Genomic DNA, 19,262 nt, shown 5'->3' on the forward strand with positions numbered 1-19,262 from the left:
ATGAAAGCCTTTTCAGCTCTGTTTGTATATTCTATCTTACTCTCCTTAAGAACCTCCACTACACTAGACACCCTCACTCCAAGTCAATCTATAAGAGATGGTGAGACTTTGATTTCAGCTGGTGGAAGATTAGAAATGGGATTCTTCAGCCCAGGTAGCTCGGAAAGCCGATACGTGGGAATTTGGTTTGGGATGTCCAACGAGACAGTTGTATGGCCGGGTAGCCAACAGAGAAACCCCCCTTAAAAATTACCATGGAGTGCTCGAGGTTATCAACATGGGAATTCTTGTCCTTCTTGATAGCACAAATACTACTATTTGGTCATCCAATATATCAAGAACTGCAGGGAATAAGATCAACAATCCAACTGCACAGCTCTTGGATTCAGGAAATCTTGTTGTGAAAGATGGAAATATTAGTGACCCAAAGCTGCTTTTTTGGCAGAGTTTTGATTATCCTAGCGACTCATTACTATCAACAATGAAGGTTGGATGGGACTTAGTGGTCTAGATAGGTATATAACATCTTGGAAGAGCGCAGAAGATCCTGCCCAAGGTGAATTTTCAGGAGGGTTAGATCCTCGAGGGCTCCCACAATTAGTTGTTATGAAGGGAGACAAAATAAAGGTTAGACTCGGGTCATGGAATGGCCTTCATTTTACGGGGCTGCCATGGTAATGCCGAATCCATGGTTCAACTATGAATTTGTGATGAATGAGAGAGATTTATTTTGAGTATGAAGTCCTGAACAATTCTTTTATCTTGAGATATGTGTTAAATGTTTGTATTATGATTAAATTTACAATTTCTTAACAATTTTAAGTTTTTGATATAATTAGTAATTTATAATTTGATAATTACAACAATGGAGAGTATTAAATCATGGTTCTCCTTATAAAGGAGAATAGACAATGTCACCTAGGGGGAGAGTATTTTTATATTTATTTATTATTATTAAGTTCTTATTACTCGTGAATTACTATAATTTGAGGAGATTGGATTTGAATACTGGTTCTTCTTGTAAAGGAAAGCAAACAATTTCACGTGGGAGAGAGTGCTAAAATAATGTTAGATGTACTATTTTCTAATAACTTAAGTTTTTGGAGCAATTGGTAATTTGTTAGAATGAGAAAAATACTTGTTTTGAGAATAAACTTCTAACTTCTGAAAATTTTGTTTTCTCAAGGTATGAGTTAAACCCATCAGGCATTGGACAAGGATTTAAATGGGTGGATGACACCAAAAGTTGGGAGCTTGGAATTACAACCCAATTAGATGAGTGTGAAATGTATGCCCATTGTGGTGCATATGCTAGCTGCAATATCAATAAGCCTCCTGTACGTGCATGTTTGGAAGGATTTATACCAAAATCTCCAAAAGAGTGGAATTTAGCAAATTGGTCAGGTGGGTGTGTTCGAGAGACTCCACTAGCTTGCAATGACAGAGATGGGTTCCTCATCCATAAGAATGTAAAATTGCCTGATACATCTTCTTCTTGGTTTGATAAGAACATGAGTCTCAAGGAATGTGAAGAATTGTGTCTGAAAAACTGCACATGCAAAGCATATGCAAATTTAGATATTAGGAATGGAGGAAGTGGTTGCTTGCTTTGGCTTACTGACTTGGTTGATATAGTAGTACTCCAAGTGGGTGGGCAAGACATCTATATTCGTCAGACCGCTTCAGTACTCATGAGTATCCCCTTTGCTTTTCTTTTATTTTTTAGTAATTTTATTTTCAAGTAATGCTACGAAGACAACACTTTTTGACAACTTTTATTCACAAATATTACTGATATATTTTTGGAATACCATTAATTTTCATCTATGTTGTCAAAAGTCTTGTAACTTAACTAGCACATTTTAATGTTTTCAACAAAGACGTTTAGGAGTTAAATCCTCATTCCTCAATTTTAATTATTGAGTTGGTTTTTTTTTTTTTTTTTTTTTTTTTTTAAGCTTTCACCTATGTCCACTACACAACATTGTTATTATAAACTAATCATTACAAAACCACACGTTCTGTCATCATTTACTATGTAAAAAAAAAAATTCTTATAATTGTGCCAATGTAAATGTCCTTTATGTTTCTAATCCTAATATTTTCTTGGGATAATTATATTTTTCCACCCTAAACTATATCTTATTTTACACTTTGCCTCATAAACTATTGAAATGGATGAACGACTCCCCACATCGTCTATTTTGGTGTTGAGTTTATTTGAATGTAGTATTAAAAGACCAATTTACCCTATACTTTTTGCTTTGGAGGAAGGGGTAAATTGATATTTTAATAATAAATTTTGTTATACTTAGATAAAAAATGACAGTAGGGGATTAAGTGTGACAAAGTTATAACTTTTGAGGTCAATCATGGATTTTGATGGTTCAGGAAACAAAGCGTAAAATGGGGCATGGGCATATTAAAATTATTTCTATAAAACTCTATTGTTGTTACCGAAAGTTTCATAAAATGTCAAATAAGTTTTACCATGCATTTCAGAAGTTACCCTAAAATTAAAAAGAAGAGAAAAATATATATGGCACATCATATAGTATAAAAATATAAAAGAAAACACAAGAAAATTAATATGGCATATCATATAGTAAAATATATAAGTTTCTTGACTCTACTTTTGATCTTTCAGATCATATTGAGAAGAAAAGGCACCTTCACGTAATAATCATAGCATGCAATGCAATACTACTCATGGTAATGCTTGTACTGGGGCTGCTCTTATATGTGAGGAGAAAGAAACTTACAAAGGAAGGTAATTTATAAGACATGGATTCTTACAATTTTCTATGCATAATAATAGACTTTTAGCCTTATATAAGATGGTCAGCAATTTGCTTTTAACTATTCAATTGTTGAACTTATTTCTACTCAATAATGACTCCTTGTTTCAGGAATGAATATAAAATGCCAAAATGATTATAACAATGATGGTTGGGACGAAGATATGGAGTTACCCATCTTTGATTTGATAACCATATCTAATGCAACTCATAACTTTGCAAGATACAACAAATTAGGAGAAGGTGGCTTTGGATCTGTATACAAGGTAAATAACAACCTAACCAGTTGTTATTTTCTTTCCCAAACTTAACTGGACTTTTTCCTTTTAGGGTACATTGTTTGAAGGGCAAGAAGTAGCTATAAAGAGACTTTCAAAGAATTCTGGACAAGGATTCAATGAGTTCAAAAATGAAGTTATATTAATTGCCAGACTTCAACACTGCAACCTTGTGAAGCTGCTTGGTTGTTGTATTCAAGAAAATGAAAAAATGTTAATCTATGAATACATGCACAACAAAAGCTTGGACTCATTTATTTTTGGTTTGAACTCTGATCCTCATTATTGAATCAAGCACATTCATGTTTAGCCATTTCATATTTTATTAATGAATTATGTTGTTGAGATTTTAGCAGGGTATATATTAACAACAATATGAAAATCGACAGACCAAACAAAGAGTAAACTGCTTGATTGGCGTATGCGCCACAACATTATCAGTGGCATTGCTAGAGGGCTTCTTTACCTTCATGAAGACTCTAGATTGAGAATTATCCATAGAGATCTCAAAGCTAGCAATGTCCTACCAGATAATAATATGAATCCAAAAATTTATGACTTTGGCCTTGCTAAAACAATTGGCAGAGATCAAACGGAGGCTGATACCAAAAGAATTGTTGGAACATAGTGAGTATTCTTAAACTTCTTTTATAGTTTATGCATGGACTTTTTATTTTTTATTTTATTTTTACTTTATTTTTATTTTTACAATGGTTATATGCCTCTTGAGTATGCTGGATATGGATGAGTCTCTGTGAAAACCGATGTTTTTAGCTTTGGACTTTTATTACTAGAGATTGTGAGCCGAAAAAAGAGCAATGAATTGTGTAACTCTGGCCAATGCCTTAATCTTCTAGAACATGTAAGAATTAACATTGACATTCCACTATTTCAGTGATATAGGATATCTCCATTTGAAATGGATACATTTCATACTTCAAAATAAATATTATAAATTTAAAAAGTGTATCTAATACCATGTTATCAAAACTTTTATATAGAAAACACTTGTACAAAAAAAAAAATATTATTCTTGTAATGAACTCTCTGTTTCAAGTGAGTATTAACATGTGAAATCATTTGGTCATACAATGTTCATGTAATTCTAGTGTTCCAACAATATCTGGTTTTTGTTTTAGGCATGGGAATTATGGATTGAAGATAAGCCAAGGGAACTGATAGATGAATCCTTTATCTTAGACGACTCGTGCACTTTATTTGAAGTGTTACAATGCATTCATGTGGGTTTGTTATGTGTACAACAAAGACTGGAAGATAGGCCAAACATGTCATCCGTGGTTCTAATGTTAAGCGGTGACAATCCATTGCCCAATCCCAGGCAGCCAGGTTTTTTTACAGAAAAGGCTCTACTTGGAGAAGATTATTCATCAAGAAATGTGATCACCTGTACGGTGTTAGAAGCAAGGTAGTCTAGGTAGGTAGATCGAGTATCATCACTTGAGACTCAACAGCAAAAAGGAGTGACTGAAAAAGAAAGTTGCAAGGCGCTGCTGTTCATATTAGAAAACTGGAAATGTATGAATATGAACTTCATTGATTAGAGAGGAATATGACCTCTGTTTATATACAAAAGGGAAGAGCATAACTGCCACCCAAACTAATAACAATGGTAAAACTACATTTGTTTAGATCTATTTATTCAACTTTCACTTAATCTTCTTTTCAGTCTTGTCTTCTTCAGGCTATTGTTTCTTCTTTCTTCCATTATTCTGATAGTTGGCAACAGAACATACGGTTTAATATCTTTTGTTTAGAGAAATGGAGCCTTCATACCAAACGATATCATGTATAGTAAAACTCATGAATTCCTTGTCAAGTAGTGCTTATTTTCGCTAAACCTATATTGCTGAATTGTTCATCATTGTATCATACATGTTCCCTAGAAAGTAGAAACTGTTGGCCTTTCAAGTTTCAAACTATTATCCCCATTCCACATAAATCATCAATTCCTTAATTTGTACTCCTTACTGCTGATAATAATAATAAAAGCTATTAAATGATTATTACTTTCTTCCCTTTTTCCTAATTTCTTCTTGTGTCACACGCTTAAAGAGCTTTTTTTTTACCTGCGCTTGAAGAGCTTATGTTTAACGAAATCCAATGACGCATTTATTTTCCCTTTCAAAATAATTTTTTGCATTTAGGAAACTTACCCTAAACATGTTGCATGGTTCTAGTTTAAACAATAATTAAGCTCTGGCTCAATGGTGGAGTATAGTGTTTCTTTTTTTTTTTTTTTTTTTTTTTTTTTTTTTCCAAAAGTGGCCAGGCTAAATATATCAATAATTTTAAAGTAACACATATGTATAATTTATATTTAAAACATAGAATAATTACAATAAACCCACTTATGATTAGGCTATGTATACCCACTTATGTTTAGGCTGATTATAATAGTGTTTAGTTGTGGTTTGGATTTTATAGCTTTACTCATTTGAAGTAGGCTCTGTTAGGCATCCGTGAACTCACCTCATCTTTTCACAGTTAAAAACAGAAAAAACATAACAAAAACAAATAAATGAAGATCTAAAATTTAGGGTTGTGTAAAAGTTAAGAACACACCTCTTTCAACAACCATAACATATATTCAGACTCGTAAGCACATAGAACAACACACAATCAGCCACATCCTTCAACCCTCTGCACATTAAACCCAAAACCCACATAATGTAGATTGTTACATAACCCGAAACCCACATCTGAACTCATTTAGAAAGCAAACCCAAATCCCAGGACACAGAGAGAGAGAGAGAGAGAGAGATCAGCTAAGGTGGGGTTTGCATGATGTTAAAACGAGATGGGAGGGTGGATCGGTTCAAAGGTCAGAGGGAAAGAGAGAAGAAGACATGGTTGATGAAGAAGGACAGGATGATGATGGTGATGACGGTGAAGAAGTCGGGATTTTGATGCATGGGAATGAGGATGTTCTGACATTTTTCTCTTTCTCTCTTATATATCGAATCTAGTCTTTGTTTTAAGGGGTCAGAATCCAGTGTTTGCTTATATATCAAATCCAATCTTGCTTATATATATTCAAATCGTCAATGTGGACCTTTGCCTAGTGCAAAAATGCTAACTGGGTTTTGCTTAAATTTGTGAAATTGCTATTGGTTTGTTTAATTTGTGAAATTGTCATATTGGTTTTGTTGATTAATTTCTAAAATTGCTATAAAGGTTTTACTCAGTTAACAAAGATGGTTAAACAGGAGCTGTTACGTGTGAGGCTAAAAGGTGGCTCGGGCATGCTTTCTAGGGTTGTAAATGAGCCAAGCTTTGTCGAGTAGTGAATGTTCTGAAAGTTCAAAAACGTGTACAAAAACACCTTTGAACGTTTAGACCCCCAAATAACAACTTAATCAATTCAAGCAATATGTCAAACAACTAGTGTGCGGAAACTTAACATATGCTATCAAACGAAATTGATTAAATACTATCTAAGCCATAACAGATTAATATCCACAGCAGATAAATAAAAAGGCAAAGATAGAGAGGAAGGAAGATACAAACACAAAGACAACACGCGATGTGTTATCGAAGAGGAAACCGAAGCCCTCGGCGAAAAACCTCTCCGCCGCCCTCCAAGCGATAATCAATCCACTAGAAAATATAGTTGGGATACAAGGACAGCAATAGACCCTCCAAGCCTAATCTACCCAGTGCACCTAAGCCCTCCAAGCTTCTTGCTCCAACGAGGTTACGCCGAACCTTTTTCTTTTCTAGCTTCCCGGATTCCGCTACTAGACCGTAGCATCAACCAATGAAGATTGGTTCCTTCCTAACTGCTTCCCAGAAATCCAAACAGCAGTCTCACAATGATGATGATGGTGAGAACCTGGTTTGGTATAATGCCTCTCAAGGATTTAACAATGGAGAGGAAGAGAGTTGAGGAATTTGAAGAGTCTCTAAGGTATAGATTGTGTGTGAATCAATCTAGTTTTTCTTTAGGGTTTCTCTCTCAAAATTCTCTCTGGAAGCTCTCTTTCAATCGTGGGTAATAGGTGTATTTATACTGGAGTGGAGAGGAATGTGAAACGTCAGGTTTTTACAAAACAGGGGTGGCTCGCGGCTTGACCTCGCGGCTTGACTAAGTCGCGAGATCCAGTCGCGAGATAACCGTATGGCCAGTTGTCCTGTTTTGTCCTGTAGTGCTCCAGCTAGCATGACTGTTCATCTTCCAGCATGCTTGGCACGTGTGCAGCTTCTGGCGGCTTGCAGCCGCGAGTCACCTGCGAGTCCCAGCCGCGACACTCTGTTTTCTTGCACACTCTTGAGCAAACTTTACTCTATCTCACTCACTACCCTTACATCAAACCCACCTAAATACAGGGTTACTAAATGCTGAATTACAAGCAAATTTGGCACGAAATAAAGCCAATAAGATGGTTGAATGAATTCAACCTTACAATCCCCCCCTTTGGCTATTCCGTGACAAAACCCTAAAACAGACTCTAGACTTAACATGTGAGTTGGGAACAGTTGAACAAAACTCACTCACGCCTAACTCTAGAAGCTGTGAAGCACTTGAATCATATGAACATAATACTCCTGAAACACAACAATACACCATGATCATTGTAAGCAGAGAATTATAAAATGCATATGAAACAGGCAATAAGTGATCAAGCAAAGATGGAGTTATGAAACAAACCATGGCTTGATCAACTAAGTGAACACCACAAGGTAGTGATCACAATGCTCATTCACACTTGGAATGAACACAAGGACATACAAGTTAACAAGCACAAGGCAAGACACTTGTATGCTCAACACTCAACCAATGCATATCACACAAGTCATATGCATCTAGGAACAATCCTACAAGGGCACAAGAGTGACAGTACATAAACCAAAATGCATACCATTTAGATTAAAGTACTGATTTCAACATAGCATAAAGGCTGCATTAAGCAAGGTACATACCATAAAGCCTACAAATATGCATAAAAACATAACCCTAAAAGCTTACATAAGCACATGGGTACAAAACACAAACAACCTTGAATAACAGTTTACGGGTACAAAACACAAAACATCAACTTAAAGAGAAGAAGAATGTAAAGACACTCCCCCTTAGATAAAGACACTCCCCCTTTGATCATGCCTATCTCTCCCCCTTTTTGTCATGGAATAGGCTAGTCATCCTCTTCCAGCTTTCTCTGAATTTGATCCAGTTGAGTTTGAAGAGAAGTAAACTTCATATCCCACCGAGTGTTTTGATGGTGAAGAGAAGCAGTGAGTCCAGACATCTTTGTATTCAACTCGTAGACAGAGGAGACAATGCGATCAAGTTTCTCATCCAGGGAGAGAGTGCCAAACTGAGAGTCATTGTGAGATGCAGAAGTTTCTGGTTTGGCTCTCTTCCGACTATGTCCAATGCTGGCATTGAATGTATGCATGTTGATTGGACTTGGTTTGGGCATAGGGGATTCATCAGCCATTGGATAAATTCCCTTGAGCTTCAAGATCCGGGAAATGAGACTGCAGAAAGGAACGCATATCCGAGACTCAGTTCGAAGAACCGTTTTGTGCAGAACATGAAAGATATGAGCACAGATGTCTATTTCCACATCAGAGATTAGATCATGAAGAAATAAAGCCCGTCCAAGGTTCATATACCCAGTGCTTGACAAAGGATACAAATTGTGAAACATTACAATTGTAAGCACTCTCAGCTTTGGAGAGAGAGAGGAAACACTGATGGATTTGCCATTTGGCGAGAACTCCAAGTCTTGACCAAGACTTTCTTTAAGAAGCTCCTCATCAGGACAGAGATCATCGTAAACCGGCGAATGTCGGAAAATGGGTCTGTTGATGTGAAGAATTTCTGCCAGATATGCAGGAGAGACAGAAAAGCTCTTTTTCCGAACCCAGCACTTAAGTTCATCTCCTTCCACAATAGCGTTGGCATAAAATTCTTTTACCAACTCTTCATACGCGTCATCCGGATCAGAGAGAAGGTAATTCCAATCCTTGTGAGCAAACCATTTCGGAATGTCAGTGTCATGAAGTGATGGCTGATCCAAAGCTCTTTCTAGTAGAGGTTTGGCATGAAGAAAGAAATTCTCATAAGTCTGATAGGCTGCATATGATCTGAACCTGTCGGGATCGAATCTCTTTGATGAAGAGCGAGTCCCTTTTGGTTGAGGAGAGAGATCATCAACATCTATTACCGGTTCCTTCCCTTTGGAACTACCTCCTTTTACAGCAGCCTTTTTGAATGGTGACATGACCAGTCTGCATTATGAACAGGGGAAACGACAGAACACAATCCAACAAACTTTATTAGCAGTGGGTTAGGGGAAATGTAGGGACAATGTAGAAACCCTAATAGCTGGATGAACATGGACAGAAAATAGTAATGAGGGACACAAATTGCTCAAATTGAACTACACTTAATAAGGAGTCCAAAGAGAACCACATAATCAGCTGAAAAAGGACCCACATTCAACAACACAACAACAGGATACTACACAGGATCATAGAGAAACACGTCATTAACAGCAGATCAGACAAAATATTAGCTAACCCTAGCTAAGCACATGATGAAGAACAAAATCACCCAAAATAAACTAGCTCAAAAACAGAAACACAAACTACCAAAGGCTAAACAAGGACAAAGAGTAAAAGTTGAGCTAAAACCCATCACAAAATCACAATAAAATGTGAAAAATCCAGAGGGAAAACCATCACACCAAGTGAAATAGAGTTCAAGACAGAACAAACATACCTGTTAGTCGACGATTTTGAGTTGACAAGAGGCAAACAACGGAGATCGAAAATGGAGGCACGGTGAGAAAGGGTAAGAGCAAATGAGAAAGACAATGAACAGTCACAAAAAGATCGAGGGAAAAACAAAAAGTTTAAAAAACTGCCCCTGTATGTCTAAAACACGCGATTTTTGCGACTGAGACGAGTCGCTAAAAAGCCGCCAGATCGAGCCGCCAAAACACCCTAGGACTAAAATTTGAAAATTTTTCTAAGTGTTTTTCGCGACTGGAAGGTCTACCCGCGAGTAAGTCGCGAGCTGAGCCGCAAAAATCTCTAAGTGAACCTCGCGACTGGACCTTCCACTCGCGAACAAGTTGCCAAAAATGACCAGCGAAGATGCGACTGAGGCTCGCGACTTGACATACCCGCGACTGAGCCGCCAAAACAGGGCAAAACTGGAATTTTGAAAGTTTCAGATTTTTCAAACAAAATACTTTCCAAAATCACCTAAAACACTCAAAAATCTTTTTGCGCTTGAAATAGCAAAGATTGAGCATGTGAAAACACATTTCATCAAGTACAATCACACAAATGAATATGGCATTTATTGAACATAAACTTGTGTGTTGTGTGTGGATAACAACAATGAGATAGTCCGTCGTCTAATATGAAGCTTCAATGATCAATTCAACCAAGGCATACACAATTAGCACTAGATCATGTGACCTATCTCAATTATAGAAGTATGTATATATGACCTCCCACAAAACTTGATAACATGATTTGGAGCTTTACATTTGACTCCACTTTCAAACATATCAATTGACCTTTTTGATCTTTTGAGTCAATCACCTCTCATTGTGAGAGTGATATAGGATATTTCACTTTAATGAATAAGCCTTTGGCTTTTTGAATGAACAATCACTTCAATATAAGGTCGCTTACCCTTTTTCCTAGTCAAATACTAGAGTGTGCGACAGGCTTTTGCAGCTCAATATCTCTTTTCATTTGAAGATTTACATTTAGAGAGCTCTTTTTAGCAAAACAAAAATAAAGAGTGGGAAGATATATAGACACAAGTCTATGCAAGTCTCAAGATCAACAAAACCATTCACTAATCATTCATGACAAGTTTGAAGATCTATTTACAACAATCACAAAGATTTCAAGATTTTTCCCATAGTGATATAAGTGCATAAAGACAAGCAATGCTCGAAAATGCACAAAGCCATTAGCACAAAAGTACAAGGCAAAACAAGTTTTGAGACAAAAGCTCAACAAAGTCAATCAAGCTTTTTGATTTTCTATTTTTTTTATGTGATTTTTGGATTTTTGACATAAAATAAGAAATATGATATAACAATCAAAGAAAGGAACCGACAGAATTAATCAGAAGGACAAACAAACAATAAACATGTTGCACAAAAGGCTAACAAAGAAGTGTGTGCCACATCACAAGCAAACATATCAAATTATAAATATGTGAAGTACACAACACACAAGAGGATCAAGGAATTGTACCGACACCAATGGTCTTACGGAGTGATTCAAACCGTGGACCATCGAGAGGCTTGGTGAAGATGTCCGCCTTTTGATTGTCGGTGTGTATGAACTCAAGACACACAACTCTTTCCTCTACCAAATCCCGAATGAAATGATAGCGTATCTCTATGTGTTTAGACTTTGAATGCTGGACAGGATTCTTGGAGAGATTGATGGCACTGGTGTTGTCACAGAAGACACACATCGTTTCTTGAGGAATTCCATAGTCATGAAGTAATTTCTTCATCCAAAGAAGCTGAGTGCAGCAACTTCCAGCAGCGATGGATTCTGCTTCTGCAGTAGATAGAGACACTGAATTCTGCTTCTTGCTCATCCACGAGACAAGGTTGTTACCAAGATAAAAACAGCCGCCTGAAGTGCTTTTCCGATCGTCTACACTGCCAGCCCAATCAGCATCTGAATACCCAGCAAGACAATCATTTGAGTCTTTTGAATACCACAGACCATAGTTTGCAGTACCATTCACATATCGAATGATTCTCTTAGCAGCAGTCAGATGAGATTCTTTCGGATTAGCTTGGTACCTGGCACATACGCCCACACTGAAGGCAATGTCCGGTCTACTGGCTGTAAGGTAGAGCAAACTTCCTATGATGCTCCTATACAATGTAGGACTTACTTCAACTCCCGACGAATCCACATTCAGTTTAGTGGAAGAGCTCATGGGGATGGAGGCGTGTTTTTTGGAATCTAGTCCAAACTTCTTGACAATGTTTCTGGCATACTTTTCTTGAGATACAAAAATACCCTCCTTCTGTTGTTTGACTTGAAGACCCAAGAAAAATGTGAGCTCCCCCACCATACTCATCTCAAACTCCTTCTTCATCTCTTCAGAAAATTCAGTAGCACGATCTTCATTGGTTGCCCCAAACACTATGTCATCAACATAGACTTGTGCCACAAGGAGATAATCTTCATCATTTTTGACAAACAGAGTTCGATCTGCATACCCTCTCTTGAAACCTCTGTCTAGAAGATAATGTGTAAGACGATCGTACCAGGCTCTAGGCGCTTGTTTTAAGCCATAAAGGGCTTTCTTCAATCTTAGTACATGATCTGGAAAATGAGGATCTTCAAATCCTTTTGGTTGCTCAACAAATGCTTCTTCATTTAGATATCCATTCAGGAACGCACACTTTACATCCATTTGATAAAGTTTGAAATTCAAGGTGCACGCAATGGACATGAGGATACGAATGGATTCGAGTCTTGCCACCGGAGCAAAAGATTCATCAAAATCCACTCCTTCAACTTGAGTGTATCCTTGGGCTACTAACCGAGATTTGTTTTGAATTATTTCTCCATCTTCATCAGTTTTTTTTTTAAAAATCCATTTTGTGCCTATAACATGAACGTTCTCGGGCCGTGGAGCAAGTTCCCACACATCATTCCTCACAAACTGATTCAGCTCTTCATGCATTGACTCGACCCAATTCTCATCTTGAAGAGCCTCTTCAACCCTTTTTGGTTCAAATTGTGCAAGATAACAGTGATATGTTACATGATTGGCTAGCAGAACGTTTCCTTTCCTGAGGCGAAGACCGTCATCAAGAGATCCTATGATATTACTTTCCGGATGATTCTTGATAACTCTTGAAGATGGCCTTTTTGAAGTGGAAACTTCATCACTACGAGAGATAGGAGGATGGACTTCCGGAGGAGTAAGAGGGCTTGATGTTCTAGACATCGATCTCGTTTCCATTCTTGGGTTGATGGGAGTCGTTTCTACTTCTAGTATAGGTTCTTCTCCTTCTATATCTAAAGCTTCTACCTCAACATCGGCCTTTTTGGTGCTTGGCCCTTCTACATCATCAATCATTTCCACCTTAGGTAAGGCATCATCAATCTTGACATTTATGGATTCCATCACAGTTTTTGTTCTCTTGTTAAACACTCTATACGCTCGACTTGTAGTAGAGTAGCCAAGAAAAATACCCTCATCACTTCTCGCATCAAACTTCCCAAGATTCTCTCGATCATTTAGGATATAGCATTTACTTCCAAACACCCGGAAATACTTCAATTTTGGCTTCTTCCCATTCCATATCTCATAGGCAGTCTTTTTTGTACCAACTCGAAAGAAAATCCTATTGCCAATGTGACACGAGGTGTTGACAGCTTCTCCCCAAAATCTTTGAGGTATTTGCTTGTTAAGCAACATGACTCTTGCCATCTCCTGAATCACACGATTTTTTCTCTCTACCACTCCGTTTTGTTGTGGAGTTTTGGGAGCTGAAAATTCTCTTTTAACTCCATTCTTCTCACAGAAGGACTCGAATTTTGCATTCTCAAATTCCCTCCCATGATCACTTCTAACTTTGGCTATTGGAATCCCTTTTTCGTTTTGTAGTTTCTTGCACAGAATCTCCAACCTCTCACAAGCCTCTGATTTTTCTCTAAGGAAATCAACCCAAGTGTATCTTGAGTAATCGTCCACAACAACCATAATGTATCTCTTACCCCCTAGGCTTTCTGTTCTGGTAGGCCCCATTAGATCAACATGAAGTAACTCCAAGCACCGAGAGGTGGCTATCACATTCACCTTGTGATGACTTGCCTTAGTTTGCTTCCCCATTTGACACGCACCACAAACGGTCTTCTTCACTTTTCCAAACTTAGGAAGTCCCTCAACTACTTCAAGTTTTGAAACTTTCGCTACTTGTTTGAAGTTGGCATGCCCAAATCTGTGATGCCACAACTCCAACGTATCCACACGAGCACTTCTACACGATATGGGCGCCGTGGGAACAATTCCATAGCAGTTATCAGTAGTCCGATTTCCTTCCAAAACCTGAATCCCTTCTTCATTGATGATCAAACATCCCTTCTTAGAGAATTGTACCAGAAAATCATCATCACAAATTTGAGTGATGCTCAGCAAATTCGCCTTCAGCCCTTTTATGTACAACACATCTTTCAAAAGCGGCAAACCAGGTATCTCAATGGTTCCTTTGCCTAGGACTTGAGCATGGCTTCCATCACCAAAGGTCACATAGTCACCAACCTTTTCTTTGAGTATCTTGAACAGAGACTTATCCCCTGTCATATGGCGAGAGCACCCACTGTCAAGATACCACAAACACGCATTAAACACCTTCAAAGAGGTATGCACAAATAGGTTCACATGTGATAGACATTCTTGACCTTCAAACACAAACTCATCATCAGTTTTTATGCTTCTTTCAGTTTGATTTTTCATTTTCAGATTCTCAATCATCTCACACAACATTCTATTCTTTCTTTTATATTTCTTAATCAATGATTTAGATTCAGATATGCTACTGTGTAAGACATAATTCTGATTTTCTAGATATTCCAGCATGTGAACAAAAGCTCTAGCATGTTTCTTAGTTTTTAACAACTCTACAAACACATCAGTAAGACGCCTTTCAGACATATGCATAGAGTCATTTTCACAAACACTTAAGCTACAATTCAGCATGGTATAAACCAAAACAATCAATCACAACACAGGGGTCTAGGATCACACTAAGGTAATAAAACCACAACAAGTGTACCTGCTCTGATACCAATTGAAAGTTCAAAAACGTGTACAAAAACACCTTTGAACGTTTAGACCCCCAAATAACAACTTAATCAATTCAAGCAATATGTCAAACAACTAGTGTGCGGAAACTTAACATATGCTATCAAACGAAATTGATTAAATACTATCTAAGCCATAACAGATTAATATCCACAGCAGATAAATAAAAAGGCAAAGATAGAGAGGAAGGAAGATGCAAACACAAAGACAACACGCGATGTGTTATCGAAGAGGAAACCGAAGCCCTCGGCGAAAAACCTCTCCGCCGCCCTCCAAGCGGTAATCAATCCACTAGAAAATATAGTTGGGATACAAGGACAGTAATAGACCCTCCAAGCCTAATCTACCCAGTGCACCTAAGCCCTCCAAGCTTCTTGCTCCAACGAGGTTACACCGAACCTTTTTCTTTTCTAGCTTCCCGGATTCCGCTACTAGACCGTAGCATCAACCAATGAAGATTGGTTCCTTCCTAACTGCTTCCCAGAAATCCAAACAGCAGTCTCACAATGATGATGATGGTGAGAACCTGGTTTGGTATAAAGCCTCTCAAGGATTTGACAATGGAGAGGAAGAGAGTTGAGGAATTTGAAGAGTCTCTAAGGTATAGATTGTGTGTGAATCAATCTAGTTTTTTCTCTAGGGTTTCTCTCTCAAAATTCTCTCTGGAAGCTCTCTTTCAATCGTGGGTAATAGGGGTATTTATACTGGAGTGGAGAGGAATGTGAAACGTCAGGTTTTTACAAAACAGGGGTGGCTCGCGGCTTGACTAAGTCGCGAGATCCAGTCGCGAGATAACCGTATGGCCAGTTGTCCTGTTTTGTCCTGTAGTGCTCCAGCTAGCATGACTGTTCATCTTCCAGCATCCTTGGCACGTGTGCAGCTTCTGGCGGCTTGCAGCCGCGAGTCACCCGCGAGTCCCAGCCGCGACACTCTGTTTTCTTGCACACTCTTGAGCAAACTTCACTCTATCTCACTCACTACCCTTACATCAAACCCACCTAAATACAGGGTTACTAAATGCTGAATTACAAGCAAATTTGGCACGGAATAAAGCCAATAAGATGGTTGAATGAATTCAACCTTACATGTTCAAGCTCGGCTCAATAGCAAAAGTAGAATGTTCAACCTCGGCTTGAGCTTGATATAAGCCTACTAATAATATTCAAACTTGAGCTTGTTATAAAGTATAAAAGCTTGAGCTTGGCTCGGCTTGGCTTGGCTTGGTTCATTAGTCAAGCCAAGTTCGAGCTCTATATCAAGTTTTTGAGTTTGAAATCCAACACAAGTATATTATCAAACTTATACCAAGTTTATTATCTAGCCTATTTGGTTTGATGAGTGGTCTCAACTTATAATTAATTAAAGTCTTAGAAGAATATGAGTTTATATGTCAAGCTCATATCAATTTTAATTATTACCAAACTCATAAATAAGCCTAGACTCAACTTATTTTGTTACTTTTGTATCGAGTCTTGGTGTTCACAAGCTTGTTCATGAACAATATTTTTTACTCAGGCTCGGCTTGTTTATTAAACAAGCCTAAAACCAAAGCTTAACCTTGACTTGTTTATAAAAAAACAAACGTGAACGAGCTTTTTATCGAACCAAATCCAAGTTGTTTATGAACAGCTTGGTTCATTTACATCCCTATTGCTTTCTATGCTTGAGGACTGTAGAGTAAGAGAGACGAACATTATTCTGACTATAAATAGATCCGTAAAACCATTTATGAAGATCTGGGGTTTTGAATTTAGTGTTCATTGAAGATTTAAAATTTTCAAAATTTTTATAAATATCATTTTTAAATCTTGATTTGTTTATTTTTATGATGTGTTTTATATATGTTTTTAACAGTAAAATTCCACAAGTGAGTTATGGAATCCTAACGGAGCCTACTTCAAGTGGGTAGAGTAATAAAATTCAAACCACAAGTAGTTATTATTAAAACTGGACTAATTAACCACATGTGAATTTACTGTAATTACCTTTAAAACATACATGTGAGTTATGGAATTCTAATAGAACCTACTTCAAGTGGGTAGAGTGATAAAATCCAAATCACAAGTAGTTATTATTAAAACTGGACTAATCACATGTGAATTTACTGTAATTACCTTTAAAACATGTCTTTAACATGCTTATTATATATATTATTTTCATGTATATAATAAAATTCCATCATATCAGTTTTTATATAATTCAATATAATAATTTTTTTTAAATATTAATCACAGGTAATGTTTATAGAACTTTTTAAATCCAGTTTTTTTTTTTTTTTAGTTAATAAACTAAAGATTACACGTTAAAATATAATAACAGCTTTAAAAAAATTGTAATACTAATATGTTATCTTTGTCGAGAGAAAGTATATCTTATATCCGCTACATGTAGCCTCTCTCTCTCACAACAAATGGGTTCAATGGTATAATTTTCCCTTTGTTTGGGACTCTTTATTGTACTTCTTTGGTTTTCAATTTGGAATGAAAGTCACAACTTGGAATTTAAAAAAAGGGAAAATTATTAGGTATTCCCGGAGTATCATAAATGCGTAATCCCCCCTCTTACATGAATAGTGGGTCTCATCATGAATTTAATTAGTGGGACTCACCATTCATATGAGAGGAAGGAGTATGCATTTATGGTACTCCGAGAGTACACAATAATTTCCCTAAAAAAAGAAGAAATATGACTATTATATGACTGAAATTTAGGAGAGAGGGAAAGACCAAACCATGTCTAATGTCCAAACCTAAACCCAAAGTCAAATTAGAGAAAACTCCAAAGATTAAGGGCTTGTTTGGATTGAGAGGGGGAGGGGGAGGGAGTGGAGGGGAGTAGAGTAGAATTGGTTGAAAATATGCTAATTTTAGGACAAATCTACTCTACTCCTCCTCCCTCTCCCTCGATCCAAACGGACCACAAAGAATCTTCCGAACATCAAGTTTATGCCATCAATTAGTGGTTTTATGACTTTTATTTAGCAAAAGGAAGAAAAAAAAATTGTTAGGAGTCTTGTGAATTTCAAGCACTAGCCATCAATTAAAAAATATTATATGTTATGAGCATATGACATATATATGCCCCCTTCATATGGGTGGATCTCACAAGTATGAGACTCATCCCTATTATTATTAGATGTATTAATTATGTGTATTTAAGGCCTCCCTCACATGTTGATGGGGTGAACCCCACAAGCGTGAGACCTACTCCCCTGTAAGGGGGCACTATATTTAGCATTACACATCAATTAGTTGTTTTATTTAGCAAAAGAAAAGAACATTTTTTTTTTTAATTGTTTAGATTAAAATTCCAAATACCTAAACACACATTTATATCAAATAATAATACTTATGATTTGCAAAGATCCCAATTAATAATTATGATTAGGACTAGTTGGTTTTGGCAGGATGAGATCAGTGCAATATCCACCCCCAACCACACAAAAAAAAAAAAAAAAAAAAAAAAAAAAAAAACCTTAGCTCTTCCATTGTCGAAACTTGAATCTAACTATTGGTTACTTGTTTATTGTATTGAGCAAAGACTTATTAAAAGAGAAAAGTTAACAAGTAAAGACTTATTAAAAGGGAAATGTTAACAGATATCTTAAGTGTATTAGTTTATAAACTATTTTTAGAAACTTTTTATAGAAAAAGGAAAAAAGTAACTAATTTTTTTTTGTTACAACTTTTTATATTATCCATAAAAGTTTTATTAAAATTTTCTTAAAATTGGTCAATAACAAATGTTCTAACACTTTTTAACAAGACCAAATAAATAAATAATAAAGAAGAAAAAAAAATACTATTGGTTACTCGTTTGTGGCGAGCAAAGACTTAAAACAGCAAGTCAGGTAGGAAAAGAACTCTTATTTTTTTCGTTTTATGAAAACGATAGCTGTATGGTAAAAGAAATGGTCGTCAACCCACGGGCCACATCCCAACAGAATCTCTCTGGAAAGTCTCTTTAGCTATAGTACATGAGAAGCACGGTTACAACAGAAGACTCTTATTACGTTCAATTAATGGTTTCATTGAAATGAGAGTTTTATGGGAATGAGCTGTGGTTCATAGACGAAACATGAGTGTGATTTTTTTTTTTTTTTAATACAAAAAAATAAAATAAAATAAATCCAACATTATAAAAAAGAAGAAAGTAAATTATAATTTGCATCCTTAAAATTTGGGAATATGTTACATATAGTTTGGATTTAAATTCTTCCATCAATGCGCTATAATTTTTGACAAAAGTGATAGAATCAATGCGCTATAATGAGTTGTCTGTTAAGTACCAACTAAGCTTAAAACAAAGTTGTTGTTTTTTTCATTCAAAACTATGTTGTTTTAAATT

General features: G+C 36.6%; 1 pseudogene; it reads left to right on the top strand.

The window, feature by feature from the left end:
• LOC115974016 lies at positions 1-4,506 on the top strand (annotated as a pseudogene).
• Positions 4,507-19,262: the final 14,756 nt, after the last annotated feature.

This window comes from Quercus lobata, chromosome 2 (assembly GCF_001633185.2).
Source record: "Quercus lobata isolate SW786 chromosome 2, ValleyOak3.0 Primary Assembly, whole genome shotgun sequence".
Classification (NCBI taxonomy): Eukaryota; Viridiplantae; Streptophyta; class Magnoliopsida; order Fagales; family Fagaceae; genus Quercus; species Quercus lobata.